The sequence below is a fragment of the Triticum aestivum genome, chromosome 2A, assembly GCF_018294505.1.
Source record: "Triticum aestivum cultivar Chinese Spring chromosome 2A, IWGSC CS RefSeq v2.1, whole genome shotgun sequence".
Lineage (NCBI taxonomy): Eukaryota > Viridiplantae > Streptophyta > Magnoliopsida > Poales > Poaceae > Triticum > Triticum aestivum.
In genome coordinates, this window is record NC_057797.1 from 293,518,179 (window position 1) to 293,533,008 (window position 14,830).

Here is a 14,830-nt window from a genome sequence, read left to right on the forward strand (position 1 = left end):
GAAAACTGCTTATCATTTTCTTCTGCTCCTCGCTGGGTTCGACACTCTTACTTATCGAAAAGCTATGATAGATCCCCTACACTTGTGGGTCATCAAGACTATTTTCTGGCGCCGTTGCCGGGGAGTGAAGCGCCTTTGGTCGGTGGAATTTGTTAAGGAAAAATTTATATAGTGTGCTGAAATTTACTGTCACTTGTTACTGTGGAACATAATCCTTTGAGGGGCTTGTTCGGGGTATCTTCACCCCGAACAGTAGAGCAAAGAGCTGCTCCTCAACCTACTGAACCTACTGAAAATGTTTACTTTGAAATTCCTTCGGGTATGATAGATAAACTGCTAGCTAATCCTTTTGCAGGAGATCGAACATTGCATCCCGATTTACACTTAATCTATGTGGACGAAGTTTGTGGATTATTTAAGCTTGCAGGTATGCCCGATGATGTTACCAAGAAGAAGGTCTTCCCTTTATCTTTTAAGGGAGAGGCGTTGACATGGTATAGGCTATGTGATGATATGGGATCATGGGACTATAAGCCATTGAAATTGGAATTTCACCAGAAGTTGTATCCTATGCATCTTGTTCATCTTGTTCATTGAAGAGATTGAAATGAGAAAGCATCGCTCACGCTTGGGGGAGGCTTAAGTCAATGTTATATTCATGCACCAATCATGAGCTCTCAGGATAAATGATTATTCAAAAAAAATTTGCTCGGCTTTCTCTCAGTAATCGCTCCATGCTCAATACTTCTTGTACTAGATCTTTTATGATGAAGACTATTGAATTCAAATGGGATTTATTGGAAAGAATTAAACGCAACTCTGAAGATTGGGACCTCGAGAAGGTAAGGAGTTAGGTATAACACCTAAGTTTGATTGTGTTAAATCTTTTATGGATACCGATGCATTTCATGAATTTAGCACTAAATATGGACTTGACTCTGAGATAGTAGCTTCCTTTTGTGAATCCTTTGCTACTCATGTTGATCTCCCTAAGGAGAAGTGGTTTAAACATGATCCTCCCATTGAAGTAAAAGTAGTTGCACCTATTAGAGTTGAAGAAAAGACTATCACTTACAATGATCCTGTTGTTCCTACTGCTTATGTTGAGAAACCACCTTTCCCTGTTAGAATAATGTATCATGCTAAAGTTCCAACTGTAGTCAACAAAAGTAATATTAGGACACACAAACCCCCTGAGCAAGTTAAAAGTTGAACCTAATATTGCTATGGTTAAAGATCTCTTGGCCGATAATATTGATGGGCATGTTATTTACTTCTGTGATGAGACTGCTAGAATTGCTAGACCTGATACTCAAAATAAACATAGACCTGTTGTAGGCATGCCTGTTATTTCTGTTAAAATAGGAGATCATTGCTATCATGGCTTATGTGATATGGGTGCTCGTGCAAGTGCAATACCTCATTCCTTATACAAAGAAATTATGCATGATATTGCACCTGCCGAGATAGAAGATATCAATGTTACCATTAAGCTTGCCAATAGAGATACTATTTCACAAATTGGGATTGTTAGAGATGTTGAAGTCTTGTCTGGGAAGGTTAAATATCCTGCTGATTTTCTTGTTCTTGGTTCCCCACAGGATAGCTTTTTTCCCATTATATTGGGTAGACCCTTCTTGAATACTGTTAATGCTAAGATAGACTGCACTAAGGATATCGTTTCTGTTGGTTTAGGGGATATGTCTCATGTGTTTAATTTTGCTAAATTTCGTAGACAACCCCATGATGAAGAATTGCCTAGTAAAGATGAAATAATTGGTCTTGCTTCTATTGCCGCGCCTCCCACTGATCCTTTAGAACAATATTTGCTAGACCATGAAAATGATATGTTTATGAATGAAAGAAGGGAAATAGATGAAGTATTCTTTAAACAGGGACCTATTCTAAAACACAACCTGCCTGTTGAAATCCTAGGGGATCCTCCTCCACCCAAGGGTGATCCCATGTTTAGGCTTAAACCTTTTCCTGATACTCTTAAATATGCTTATCTTGATGAAAAGAAGATATATCCTGTTATTATTAGTGCTAACCTTAGAGAGAAGGAGGAAGAGAGATTATTGAAAACTCTGAAGAAGCATCATGCTGCTATTGGATATACTCTTGATTATCTTAAGGGCATTAGTCCCACTCTATGTCAACACAAAATAAATTTGGAGAAAGATGCCAAACCAGTTATTAATCACCAATGATGGCTAAATCCTAAGATGAAATAAGTGGTAAGAAAGGAAATATTAAAGCTCCTTAAGGCAGATATAATTTATCCCGTTGCTGATAGTCAGTGGGTAAGTCTTGTCCATTGTGTCCCTAAGAAGGGAGGTATTACTGTCATTCCTAATGATAAAGATGAATTGATTCCATAAAGAATTATTACATGTTATAGGATGGTAATTGATTTTCGCAAATTAAATAAAGCTACTAAGAAGGATCATTACCCTTTGCCTTTCATTGATCAAATTTTAGAAAGATTATCCAAACATACACATTTTTGCTTTCTAGATGGTTACTCTGGCTTCTCTCAAATACCTGTGTCAGCTGATGATCAAGCAAAGACCTCTTTTACTTGCCCTTTCGGTACTTTTGCTTATAGACGTATGCCTTTTGGTTTATGTAATGCACCTGCTACCTTTCAAAGATGCATGATGGCTATATTCTCTGACTTTTGTGAAAAGATTTGTGAGGTTTTCATGGACGATTTCTCCGTTTATGGATTGTCTTTTGATGGTTGCTTGAGCAACCTTGATCGAGTTTTGCAGAGATGTAAAGAAACTAATCTTGTCTTGAATTGGGAGAAGTGCCACTTTATGGTTAATGAAGGTATTGTCTTGGGGCATAAAATTTCTTAAAGAGGCATTGAAGTTGACAAAGCTAAAGTTGATGCTATTGAAAAGATGCCGTGTCCCAAGGACATCAAAGGTATAAGAAGTTTCCTTGGTCATGCGGCATTTGAAATACTTAGGAAAGCTTTGATTTCTGCACCTATTGTTCAGCCACCTGATTGGAATTTACCTTTTGAAATTATGTCTGATGCAAGTGATTATGCTGTAGGTGTTGTTCTAGGACAAAGAGTTGATAAGAAATTAAATGTTATTCAACATGCTAGTAAAACTCTAGACAATGCCCAGAGAAATTATGCTACTACCGAAAAGGAATTCTTAGCAGTTGTATTTGCTTGTGATAAGTTCAGACCTTATATTGTTGATTCTAAAGTAACTATTCACACTGATCATGCTGCTATTAAATATCTTATGGAAAACAAAGATGCTAAACCTAGACTTATGAGATGGGTTCTTGATGTCTACTACACAACCTTCTTCTTGTAGACGTTGTTGGGCCTCCAAGTGCAGAGGTTTGTAGGATAGTGGCAAATTTCCCTCAAGTGGATGACCTAAGGTTTATAAATCTGTAGGAGGCGTAGGATGAAGATGGTCTCTCTCAAGCAAACCTGCAACCAAATAAAAAAGAGTCTCTTGTGTCCCCAACACACCCAATACAATGGTAAATTGTATAGGTGCACTAGTTCGGCGAAGAGATGGTGATACAAGTGGTATATGGATGGTAGATAATAGTTTTTGTAATCTGAAAATATAAAAACAGCAAGGTAAAGAATGGTAAAAGTGACCTTAAATGGTATTGCAATGCTAGGAAACAAGGCCTAGGGTTCATACTTTCACTAGTGCAAGTCCTCTCAACAATAATAACATAATTGGATCACATAACTATCCCTCAACATGCAACAAAGAGTCACTCCAAGGTCACTAATAGCGGAGAACAAATGAAGAGATTATGGTAGGGTACGAAACCACCTCAAAGTTATTCTTTCCAATCAATCCGTTGGGCTATTCCTATAAGTGTCACAAACAGCCCTAGAGTTCGTACTAGAATAACACCTCAAAACACAAATCAACCAAAACCCTAATGTCACCTAGATACTCCAATGTCACCTCAAGTATCAGTGGGTATGATTATACGATATGCATCACACAATCTCAGATTCATCTATTCAACCAACACATAGAACCTCAAAGAGTGCCCCAAAGTTTCTACCGGAGAATCACGACGAAAACGTGTGCCAACCCCTAGGCGTAGGTTCATGGGCGGAACTCGCAAGTTGATCACCAAAACATACATCAAGTGAATGAAGTGGTATCCCATTGTCACCATAGATACGCACGACAAGACATACATCAAGCGTTCTCAAATCTTTAAAGACTCAATCCGATAAGATAACTTCAAAGGGAAAACTCAATCCATTACAAGAGAGTAGAGGGGGGAAGAAACATCATAGGATCCAACTATAATAGCAAAGCTCGCGATACATCAAGATCGTATCACCTCAAGAACACGAGAGAGAGAGAGAGAGAGATCAAACACATAGCTACTGGTACATACCCTCAGCCCCGAGGGAGAACTACTCCCTCCTCGTCATGGAGAGTACCAGGATGATGAAGATGGCCACAGGAGAGGGATTCCCCCTCCGGCAGGGTGCCGGAACGGGTCTAGATTGGCTTTCGGTGGCTACGTAGGCTTCTGGCGGCGGAACTCCTGATCTATTGTGCTCCCTGATCTTTTTAGGGTATATGGAGATATATAGGCAGAAGCAGTACGTCAGGGGAGCCACGAGGGGCCCACGAGGGTGGAGGGCGCGCCCCCTACCTTGTGGCCTCCTTGAAGCTTCCCTTGCATGGACTCCAAGTCTCCCGGGCTTCTTCTGGTCCAAAAAAAAGTTCCGTGAACTTTCATGTCAATTGGACTCCGTTTGATTTTCCTTTTCTGCGATACTCTAAAACAAGGTAAAAAACAGAAACTGGCACTGGGCTCTGGGTTAATAGGTTAGTCCCAAAAATCATATAAAATAGCATATAAATGCATATAAAACATCCAAGGTTGATAATATAATAGCATGGAACAATCAAAAATTATAGATACGTTGGAGACGTATCACCATCCCCAAGCTTAATTCCTGCTCGTCCTCGAGTAGGTAAATGATAAAAACAGAATTTTTGATGTGGAATGCTACCTAACATAATTTTAATGTAATTCTTCTTAATTGTGGTAAGAATATTCAGATCTATAAGATTCAAGACAAAAGTTTAATATTGACATAAGAATAATAATACTTCAAGCATACTAACAAAGCAATCATTCTTCTCAAAATAACATGGCCAAAGAAAGCTATCCCTACAAAATCATATAGTCTGGCTATGCTCCATCTTCACCACACAAAATATTTAAATCATGCACAACCCCGATGACAAGCCAATCAATTGTTTCATACTTTTGATGTTCTCAAACTTTTTCAATCTTCACGCAGTACATGAGCATGAGCCATGGACATAGCACTATAGGTGCAATAGAATGGTGGTTGTGGAGAAGACAAAAAGGAGAAGATAGTCTCACATCAACTAGGCGTATCAATGGGCTATGGAGATGCCCATCAATAGATATCAAAGTGAGTGAGTAGGGATTGCCATCCAACGGATGCATTACAGCTATAAATGTATGAAAGCTCAACAAAAGAAACTAGTGGGTGTGCATCCAACTCGCTTGCTCACGAAGACCTAGGGCATTTTGAGGAAGCCCATCATTAGAAAATACAAGCCAAGTTATATAATAAAATATTCCCACTAGTATATGAAAGTGACAACATAGGAGACTCTCTATCATGAAGATCATGGTGCTACTTTGAAGCACAAGTGTGGTAAAAGGGTAGTAGCATTGCCCCTTCTCTCTTTTTCTCTCATCATTTTTTTATTTGGGCCTTCTCTTTTTTTGGCCTTTTTTTCTCTCTTTTTTATTTGAGCTTCTTTGGCCTTTTATTTATTTATTTTTCATCCGGAGTCTCATCCCGACTTCTGGGGGAATCATAGTCTCCATCATCCTTTCCTCACTGGGACAATGCTCTAATAATGATGATCATCACACTTTTATTTTTCTTACAACTCAACAATTACAACTCGATTCTTAGAACAAGATATGACTCTATATGAATGCCTCCGGTGGTGTACCGAGATATGCAATGATGCATGAGTGACACGTATGAAAGAATTATGAATGGTGGCTTTGCCACAAATACGATGTCAACTACATGATCATGCAAAGCAATATGACAGTGATGGAGCACGTCATAATAAATGGAACGGTGGTAAGTTGCATGGCAATATATCTCGAAATGGCTATGGAAATGCCATGATAGGTAGGTATGGTGGCTGTTTTGAGGAAGGTATATGGTGGGTTTATGGTACCGGCGAAAGTTGCGCGGTACTAGAGAGGCTAGCAATGTTGGAAGGGTGAGAGTGCGTATAATCCATGGACTCGACATTAGTCATAAAGAACTCACATACTTATTGCAAAAATCTATTAATTATCAAAACAGAGTACTACGCGCATGCTCCTAGGGGGATAGATTTTTAGGAAAAGACCATCGCTCATCCCCGACCTCCACTCATAAGGAGGACAATCAATAAATACATCATGCTCCGACTTCTTAACATAACGGTTCACCATACGTGCATGCTACGGGAATCACAAACTTCAACACAAGCATTTCTCAAATTCACAACTACTCAACTAGCATGACTCTAATATCACCATCTTCATATCTCAAAACAATCATCAAGTATCATACTTCTCATAGTATTCAATGCACTTTATATGAAAGTTTTTATTATATCCCTCTTGGATGCCCATCATATTAGGACTAGTTTCACAACCAAAGAAAACTACCATGCTGTTCTAAAGACTCTCAAAATAATATAAGTGAAGCATGAGATATCTATTATTTCTATAAAATAAAACCACCACCGTGCTCTAAAAAGATATAAGTGAAGCACTAGAGCAAATGACAAACTACTCCGAAAGATATAAGTGAAGATTAATGAGTAGTCGAATAATTATGCAACTATGTGAAGACTCTCTAACATTTAAGAATTTCATATCTTGGTATTTTATTCAAACAGCAAGCAAAACAAAAGTAAATAAAATGACACTCCAAGCAAAACACATATCATGTGGTAAACAAAAATATAGCTCCAAGTAAAGTTACCGATGAACGAAGACGAAAGAGGGGATGCCTTCTGGGGCATCCCCGAGCTTAGGCTCTTGGTTGTCTTTTAATATTACCTTGGGGTTCCTTGGGAATCCCCGATATTAGGCTCTTTCCACTCCTTATTCCATAGTCCATCGAATCTTTACCCAAAACATGAAAACTTCACAACACAAAACTTAACAGAAAACTCGTAAGCTCTGTTAGCAAAAGAAAACAAAACACCATTTCAAGGTACTGTAATGAACTAATAATTTATTTATATTGGTGTTAAGCCTACTTTATTCCAATTTCTTTATGGTTTATAAACTATTTTACTAGCCATAGATTCATCAAAATATGCAAACAACACACGGAAAACAGAATCTGTCAAAAACAGAACAATCTGTAGTAATCTGGATCAAACGTATACTTCTGGAACTCATAAAATTCGAAACTAAATTTCTGGACGTGAGGAATTTATATATTAATCATCTGCAAAAAGAATTAACTAAATAGAACTCTCCAATAAAAAATGGCAACAATTCTCGTGAGCGCTAAAGTTTCTGTTTTTTACAGCATGATCGCAAAGACTTTCCCCTAGTCTTCCCAAAGGTTCTACTTGACACAAACACTAATTAAAATCATAAAACCACATATAAACAAAGGCTAGATGAATTATTTATTACTAAACATGAGCAAAAAGCAAGGGACAAAAATAAAATTGGGTTGCCTCCCAACAAGCGCTATCGTTTAACGTCCCTAGCTAGGCATGATGAATTCAATGATGCTCACATAAAAGATTAGAATTGAAACATAAAGAGAGCCTCATGAAGAATATGACTAGCACATTTAAGTATAACCAACTTCCTATGCATAGGGATTTTGCTAGAAAACAACTTGTGGGAACAAGAATCAACTTGCATAGGAAGGTAAAACAAGGATAACTTCAAGATTTTCAACACATAGAGAGGAAACTTGATATTATTGCAATTTATACAAGTATATATTCCTCCCTCATAATAATTTTTAGTAGCATCATGAATGAATTGAACAATATAACCAGCACCTAAAGCATTCTTTTCATGATCTACAAGCATAGAAATTTTATTACTCTCCACACAAGCAAAATTCTTCTCATTGAGAATAGTGGGAGTATCATAAGATACTCGAATACTATAAATTGTTTCCACATTAAAAGATTAATGTTCAGAAAGGGGTAATCATAATCATGACAAGTTTTATAAATATAATCACTACTTTTTGTAGCATAAGTATCATCACAATAATCATCATAGGTAGGAGGCCATCATAGGTAGGAGGCATGCTATCATCATTATAAACTTGCATATCAAAACTTGGGAGACTAAAAATATCATCTTCATTAAACGTAGCATCCCCAACCTTGGGACAAACATTAATTGCAGAAAATATATTCTCAAAAACATCATCTTCATCAAGCATAGCATCCCCAAGCTTGGGCCTTTTCATATCATAAGAATAATCACTCTCATAATTAATAGTATGGATAGCACCAATGGTATAGCAATTATCATACTCTTGCAAGCAAGTGCCAAAAAGATTTTCAATATTATAAGAAGTATCATTATCTTCCACAATTATGTTTTCATGAGGCACAATAGTAATAGGAGCAGGATTATTTGGGGGAGATATCTTTTTACCTCTCTTCCTTTTTCTTTTCTTCTTCTTCACCACATCATGTGTGGGTTCAATCCTCTTTTTGGAGCTCCTTATTATTGAGATTGGTCGAATAGGAGGCTCCTCCTCGTTACCTGACTCATCATAAGAAATAATAGGAGGGTATTGGGAAGTATCTTCCCTTTCATTAGTATTCTCTTAATCTTCTATGTGTTTTCTTTTCTTTATGTAATTGGAAATATAAGGGTTTTCAATGCAATTCACCGCACAATACATATAAATTTCCTCTAGATCAAAGCCAAGAAGTTTATAACGGGCAAATTCTAGGAGATCCCCAGTTATATGTTTCATTTCTTTGCAACCCATAAGCAAGATAAGTTCATTATAATGTGCAAGGTAAATCAAGTCATCACAATTTTTGGACACGATTAGATCATGAAACAATTTGCATCGGATAGCTAAATGACCACTTTCATTGCAAACTCCACAAGTACGGCTAAGAAAACTTAAATTTTCAGCACAATCATCTAGTATTTTTTGCAACAATTTAGTTTCTAAGTACTTATGCTTCTTGCAATATCTATCTTCCCTTTTTGGTGTGTACTTACAAACCCAATGCACTCCAGAAAAATTGACATGTTTATAGGAAACATTTTACATTAACTAGTGCAATCATCATTAGTATCATTGATATTCAAAGAATTCATACTAACAACATTGCAATCATGCTCATCATTCAAATATTTAGTGCCAAACATTTTAATGCATTCTTCTTCTAACATTTTGGCACAATTTTCCTTTCCATCATACTCACGAAAGATATTAAAAAGATGAAGCGTATGAGACAAACTCAATTCCATTTTTTATATAGTTTTCTTTTATAAACTAAACTAGTGATAAAACAAGAAACTAAAAGACTCGATTGCAAGATCTAAAGATATACCTTCAAGCGCTAACCTCCCCGGCAACGGCACCAGAAAAGAGTTTGATGTCTACTACACAACCTTCTTCTTGTAGACATTGTTGGGCCTCCAAGTGCAGAGGTTTGTAGGATAGTAGCAAATTTCCCTCAAGTGGATGACCTAAGGTTCATCAATTCGAAGGAGGCGTAGGATGAAGATGGTCTCTCTCAAGGAACCCTGCAACCAAATAACAAAGAGTTTCTTGTGTCCCCAATACACCCAATACAATGGTAAATTGTATAGGTGCACTAGTTCGGCAAAGAGATGGTGATACAAGTGGTATATGGATGGTAGATAATAGTTTTTGTAATCTGAAAATATAAAAATAGAAAGGTAAAGAATGGTAAAAGTGAGCATAAACGGTATTGCAATGCTAGGAAACAAGGCCTAGGGTTCATACTTTCACTAGTGCAAGTCCTCTCAACAATAATAACATAATTGGATCACATAACTATCCCTCAACATGCGACAAAGAGTCACTCCAAAGTCACTAATAGCGGAGAACAAACGAAGAGATTATGGTAGGGTACGAAACCACCTCAAAGTTATTCTTTCCAATCAATCCGTTGGGCTATTCCTATAAGTGTCACAAACAGCCCTAGAGTTCGTACTAGAATAACACCTTAAGACACAAATCAACCAAAACCCTAATGTCACCTAGATACTCCAATCTCACCTCAAGTATCCGTGGGTATGATTATACGATATGCATCACACAATCTCAGATTCATCTATTCAACCAACACATATAACCTCAAAGAGTGCCCCAAAGTTTGTACCAGAGAATCACGACGAAAACGTGTGCCAACTCCTATGCCTAGGTTCATGGGCGGAACCCGCAAGTTGATCACCAAAACATACATCAAGTGAATCACGTGGTATCCCATTGTCACCACAGATACACACGACAAGACATACATTAAGTGTTCTCAAAGCTTTAAAGACTCAACCTGATAAGATAACTTCAAAGGGAAAACTCAATCCATTACACTACAAAAAAATACACTTCCGTGATGATACGTGTTTGTCACAGTAGGTCGCTTTTTTGTCATGCATGTACATCCATGACAAATTTATGAAAGAATCAAGATAGTAATACATGTGCCGTCGTAGAAGTGTTCCATGACATTACCAAAATTATCATCATGGAAGTTTCCACTTCCATGACGATAAATCACGCGTCACAGAAGTGCTTTCGTCAAGGGTGACCGACACGTGGCATCCATCGTAACGGAACACCGTTAAGCTATCAGGTCGGGTTTTGGATCCGATAACCCGTTAACAGCCCCGACCAATGGGGATTTTCCATGTGTAAAATCATCATTGGCTAGAGGAAACACGTTTCGGCTCATCGTCGGGACAGATGTCATCCACTCACTGGACAAAATGCGCCTATGATACGTTGACACATGGCACGGCCCAACAAGTTTAAATGGGCTAGCCCAACTAAAGGCCCACAACATTTTGCGGACCATAATGGGCCAGCCCAACTAAAGGCCCACGAGATTATGCGGACCATAATGGGCTAGCCCAGCTAAAAGCGCACAAGATTTCACGGGCCATAATGGGCCAGCCCAGGTAAAGGCCCACAAGATTTTCGTGTGCCATAATAGGTCGGCCCAGGTAAAGGCCCACAAAATTCTTGCGGATCATAATGGGCCAGCCCAGCTAAAGGGCCATGAGATTTCGCCGACATTAATGGGTCGGCCCAGCTGTAGGCCCACAAGATTTTGAGGACCCTAGTAGGCCGGCCTGTTAACTGGCTGCCATGTTTTGGGCCAAATGCCGGCCCATATTTGATCTGGTCTGTTAATGGCCTGCCACGCTCCGGGCCTAATAGTGGCCCATATGAGATCCGGCCGGTTAAAAGCCTACCACGTTCTGGGCAAAATTACGGCCCATATCAGGTCCGGCCCTTTAAGAGGTTTTGGGCCTAATTATGGCCCGTATCAGATTCGGCCCGTCAACTAGACACTATGCTCTTGGGCCCACTTGCTAAAGGCCCACTTAGTAATTCGGCCTGATATTAGTTTTGGCATTTTAAGGGCCCGTTTAACATTTCGGCCCTATATTAATTTCAGCCTGTTAAAAGCCCGTCATATAGTTGGGCCTAACTACGGCCCGATTTGCATCCAGCCTGCTCGCAGCCGATATCTGATTGGGCCAAACAAGGACCGAGACAATTTTTTGGCCTATTAAAAGCCCGTGATTTGATTCGCACAATGATGGGCCCGGGTTCATTTCGGGCTACTGCTGGCCCGTGAGCTGATCGGCACGTTTCTGGCCCAACCTACATCGTGATTGCATGACGGCCCGATTATGTACCGTAATTTTACGGTTTGGCCGGTTTACTACGAAGACAGGATATATATATATATATAGTAAAATAACTGCAGCATCGTGAATAAGAAAAAACCTATACTATACAATAAAGAAATTATGGCATATTACATCCACTGGGCATCAAAGTTCCCCACTATGATAATAAAGCACAAGCAGACAGCAGATTACATACACTGGGCATCAAAGATCGCCACCAGTGCAAATAAACACGCCGACAAAATAATATACAAAACCGAAAGCACTTCAATAGATTTCAAGAAAGGTTAGCCCTGCTGGGGAGCTGCAGTGCAAGCAGCTCAGCAAGATGATGAGACTGCGCTTGTTCAACACTTATATCGTCCTCACCCTGAAAGATAAACAAGCAGACGTATGATAGGTTTTGCACATAAAAGTATCAGTGCTGACAATTCATCACATTTCTTACTGACGAATAAAGTGACACAATTTAAATTTGCATTAACACAATATGGTATTGTTCAGGTCAAGACATGGCAGGAAATGACATTGTGAAGGAGTTGCCAGCTTCACGACACCACTGGATTACAGATCAAGAACTCATAAGTATCAATGGTTAGTGTGCTATCAATTTATACCATTTCAGATTGGCAAATAAAGAGACAGTTTAAATAATAGTAGAATGATATGAAATTGTTCATAGTTAAGACATTGCAGAATGTGACATTGTGCTATAGTGGGTAGGTTCACCACACCACTGGATTACGGATGAAGAACGGGAAGCATACATGCAGTGCAAAAGAAGATCACTTCCTTTGTATAGTTTAATTTACATGGTATGAAGAAGGAAGTTGGTTGTACAACTGAAAACATAAATTGAGAAAGGACAAACTTTTGTTTATGAACTACATAATAAACTTTAAACAAGAAATTTGATGCAAACACCAAAAATAAACAGCTGTTGCAGTCATGCCTAACCAAATATATACAACAAAGTTTGAAGGCTTGAGATGGACAAACTTACATTATTGGTGAAGACAGGCTCTATAAAGGCCTTGTCCATGCTGATGGGGGGCAATTCAAGAAGTTTACCACCGAATCTTCTTCAAACGCATTGCCTTTATTCTACATTTTGTTAAGAGTAAATAGACGTGATAATATACGAAAAATGGAGAATATTTAAGATAAGATGAAGAGTGATGCTACATGACCAAGTAGCTATAAATGTAAGTGCAGCGATACAGGCAAAAGGTACAGCCAAGAGCAATGCACAACTAAACTTCTTCAGTACCAACCTTATGGTAAGAGTAAATATAGATCTGATGTGTAGAAAATGGAGGGCAAAGGAAAATAAGCTGCAGATTGATGGTACATGAACAACTACCTGTCATTATAAGTACACTGATAAAGGACAACATGTACTTACAAGAACAATGCAGAGCTAAAAAAACATTGGCATTGGATATATTCTACACTAATGTAACCATTCATATAGTTCATATAATTTGGAGCGAACAATTGATAAGCAAGCTATCATGCATACTGCTGTCACATAATGAACCAGGTATGTATGCAAGTATAGTGATACATGACAATAGGTACTAACAAGAGCAAAGCAGCGGGCAACATATTTGTGATATCATGTCGTTCTTGTCAAACCTGAATTCTTCTTCGAGCAGATTTCCTGCAAAAAAGATCCGTAAGGCACATGCGGAAAAGTAGAAGTTCAAATTGTCAAGTGATTTCATAGACAGTACCTCATCCTGGGAACGAGACCAGTGCATAAAAAGGTTTTTCCATTCAATGTCTTCTAAATTTAGCACATGAGACTTCACCGGAAATTCGTTTATAGACTTGCCATCAAAGTGTGATTTCCTCAGGTAACACCGATACTGCTGCAATGCTTCCTTGAAAAGCATAAGCAAGCTTTCCTCGTCACGACTATCCAGATTGACCCTCGCCTAGTTACAACAATGTAATGTAAATCATTCATGTGTTCAATCAGCAGAAAACAGGAAAATAATAACCATGAATAATAGCACTTACACGTAAGTTGGACAGGAAGATGTGAAAATGGTGTTTGTCTTCACAATAATCTTCCCATGATGGGAATATATGCACGTAGTCCCTAACAACATTGAAAGCATTGTCTTTTAAACTTGGAATGAATGAAATGGGGTTCCAATCTGCAGGAATTGGCCATCTCTGTAGTTGGGATATGTCTTCGGCTAGTGGACTTGTTGTACTTTTTGCCGGAGTGGGATTTTTCTATGGTACAGCTAGTGCTATGGCAAATGAAATCGGTATACCTTTTGCTGGAGTGCAGGTCCTGTGTGGTGGGGCTAGTGGTGTGGCCAGTGAAGTATGGGTACAGTCTGCTGGAGTCGGTCCTACGTTTTGTGTCACTAGTTGTACAACCAATATAAGTGGGGTGCTGTCTGATTTCTCCGTCACCACCATGTTTTTCAAGGACTTTGCTGGTGTTCCTTCAGGTTCGGCAATCACCCTCTTACTTTTTGATGTCTGATGCACAAGAACAACATTTGAGTGGAAAAACATGGTATGATGACAAATGGAATATGTACTGATAATGGATGGGCATGGCATCTCGACATATATGATGAGTAAACTAAGCAGATGGCGGTGCTTTAAAGTAGAAGAAATGCAAGACAACATATGCAAGATACCCGCAATCAATAAAATATTGCCAAATTAGAACATGCACCTTGATGGGTGAACAGGACATGCCATCTACCTTTGACTCCTCGAGGTTAGAATAGTCATTAGGATGATATTCTGAACAAGAATCAACAGGTGGGGAGCGTATGAGTTTCATTGCATCCAGAATGGCACTCAATGCCTTGGTGCC